Source organism: Daktulosphaira vitifoliae, unplaced genomic scaffold (assembly GCF_025091365.1).
Source record: "Daktulosphaira vitifoliae isolate Bord-2020 unplaced genomic scaffold, ASM2509136v1 Scaffold_4, whole genome shotgun sequence".
NCBI classification, from domain to species: domain Eukaryota; kingdom Metazoa; phylum Arthropoda; class Insecta; order Hemiptera; family Phylloxeridae; genus Daktulosphaira; species Daktulosphaira vitifoliae.
The window spans coordinates 12,387,999-12,391,343 of NW_026099575.1; positions in this window are offsets into that span (position 1 = coordinate 12,387,999).

A 3,345-nucleotide genomic window follows, 5' to 3' on the forward strand; every position below is an offset into this window, starting at 1 on the left:
CAACAAAAATTCACTAATTGAAAAATTTTTTATTATTAATAAATTGGATTAGATCGGGAAGTTTTTAGAGATAATTATTGATATTTGATACGAAGCATTTATATTTTATTAAGTTTTTTTGTTTGTTTGTTTCATTTTTTTTTTATCTTTTATTTTTCATTTTTTGAACTTGTAGATATTATTTTTTAATAGCATTAAGTTTTTTAAATATCATTTATCTTATTTTTGACTGAAAAAAAAATATTATGAATTATANTTAAATATCATTTATCTTATTTTTGACTGAAAAAAAAATATTATGAATTATAAAATGTGTGATATTAAATTTCTTTTAGACTTAATGATAAGAATAATAATCATAATGTGCGTAGTACTTAAATGAAAAATGTTTCAAATTAAATTTACTTCACAAATTCATAGAAACTGTTAATGCGCTTTTTGTTGCCTAAAAATATCTAAAACTATAATATTTATTGTCTGTAACAATTTAAAATAGTCGTTTATTTGAGTATCATTTCTCATACTGCTATCATTAAAATTTTCTAATAATTTTATGCGTTCTTGGCAGAATTATTAGTAACTTTTAAATGTTCAATAATCAATTTCCATTCTTATTAATCAGTGTAGTTAATCCACTGATAAAAAATGTTGAATTGTGTTGCCATTAAATGGTCATAAAAAGTATTTTACTTAGTTGGGAATTAATTTTCTTATGTCTCTTTTACTTTTACCTGTAATAAAGATAAAAGTCCCAAAAAATAAATATTTTTAAACAGACGGGAGATCATCGTTTCTGCCAAATCTGAATAAGGTCGGTTTTTCGTTTTAGCAAACCGATCGTCTATCTATCTACTAAAAAATTTGAGAGCCATTTAGTTTTATGCATGGGTAACCACGAACCAGTAGCGGTTATAGCGTATGGGAAGGTTAGGTACCCGTACCAAAATTTTCGGCATTTATTTGTTAAAAAATTGAATGTTACATTCAGGTTTGTATATAAGATTTTTGCTTGGGGCATTAATATTAATGAGCAGAACAAAGAAATTTTTTGTCCCATCACTATCAAAAGACATTCACCTCCAAGAATTTTTGCTCCTCTTAACCACCCCTAAATATGGTCACATCGTTTTGAATAATTACTTTTTTTATCACATAAGTATAACTCTATAAAAAAAATATTACGTTTTACCAAAGGTAAATAAATTATAATAGATAATTGTCTTAAGTATGTATATATATTTGTAATAAATAATAAAAATATAGTTTATAAGAAAATAAAAAGTCATCAAAACATTGAAACAAAATTCAAATATTAATAATATAAAAAATATCTATTAAAATAGGCGATTAGAGCCGTTTATTCTAGCGGTCGTACCAGGCACGTAGCCAGAAAATATTTATTGGAGGGGCCAACAATTATGGGACCTTGTATTATTTTCCATAATTTGTTTCCCATGAAAAGCTTGTGGGGGGGGGGGCTCCCTCCACTCCTCCTTAAACAGTATACCTTCTATGAATCTTATAAGTTCAAAATTTTACCATTGGTTGGTTAAAAACAAATTGTTTTCTTATAAAGTATACTAATTATTACAGTATTATAAAAAACCCAGCACAGGGGGGTCGCGGTACAGTGGTGACGTGGCATAGTTGGATCAAGTATAATGATATCTGACAGTGATTGAAATCACTATAAAAAAAAAACGCTTCCATGCAAATCTTTAGATAGTGTTTAATTTTAAAAAATTGGTGGATTAATCCAAAAGCTACATGATCTTCTAGTTCCTTATTAATATTCTGAATGAAAAAGGGATTATTAAAAAATATTATTTCTCATAAAAAAATTGTATTGATCTATACATTTTTCAAAGTTATAGAAGTATAAATTTAAAAATGTAAAATATAAAATCGAGAATTTTAACACAAAAATAACATACGGTAGCCATTTTCACCATGAAGACAAAATAAAGTTTGAATTTTTTTTTTTTTATAATAAAGTATATTACATTAACTTTAATTTAAGATATAGATAAAAGTGTCAGACTTTCCGGAACATTTTAAAAATTTAAGTGGAAAAAGTTAATTATTTTTGAAAAAGTCATTTTAAATATCCCTCTATGGGCAGGTTAAGANAACATTTTAAAAATTTAAGTGGAAAAAGTTAATTATTTTTGAAAAAGTCATTTTAAATATCCCTCTATGGGCAGGTTAAGAGTCAGATTTATAAAAAAATATACCAAATGAAAGGTAAAGACATCATGCATCTATAAAAAATTTATATAGATTCGGCCATTTTTAGAAATTTAATGCAGTTTTAAGTAAAAAAAAATTTTAAAATGTCAAAAATTAGCAATTTTTACATTTGTAATTTTTTGAAGGATTTCACCCATTTACAAGGTAAAGAGAAACGTTTTCAATTTTTGAAGTTAATGTCTTACTAGATGCGATTTGTGATCTTTTGATGTTATGTTCATTAAAATCGGTCAAGCGAGAGCTGAGATTGAGCATTCACAGATACAAAAAAATATAGTCATACAACACTATATATTTTTTTAATTAAAAGTTACAGAATCTACAAATTAATAAAAATACCTCCTTAATTACCAACTCCCCCTAACTACTCTTTAGTATACCCCTTAATTACCAAACTCCTCCTATGTCTCTCTTTAGTATATCCCCTTAATTACCAAACTCCTCCTATGTCTCTCTTTAATATACCCCTTAATTATCAAACTCCCTCCTAACTCTCTCTTTAATATACCCCTTAATTACTAACTACCCCTAACTTTTAGTATAACCCATAATTCTTCTTTTTTGTTCACCCTTAATTATTAATTACCCTAAGATACTATTTTTCTCTCCTTTAATTACTATATTTCACAACCTTAATTACTAATTATTCCTATTTTCACTCCCTTTATTACCAATTATTATTATTCTGCTCCTTAAATACAANCCCTTTATTACCAATTATTATTATTCTGCTCCCTAAATACATATTACTACTAATTTATTACACCCTTAATACTAAGTACTATTGGTTTATACTAATTACCATTATTCTGCAAAGAAATTATAATAAACAAAAATATACTTTTCTTTTTCAACTTTTCGCGCTGTTTTTAAATCTCTAATTAGACTTTTTCTATCACTTCTAAATTTTGATAGAATTACTTATTATTAAAAAATAAGTATTGACATAAAAAAAAATTGTTTTAAACTAATACTGATTTCAATTATTAATATGTTAAAAATATGAAAAATGTTATTTAACCTATTTTGTTAATTCTTTATGGTTGATTTTTGTGAAAGTTTATAATAAAAAAACCCAGCACAGGGGGGTCGCGG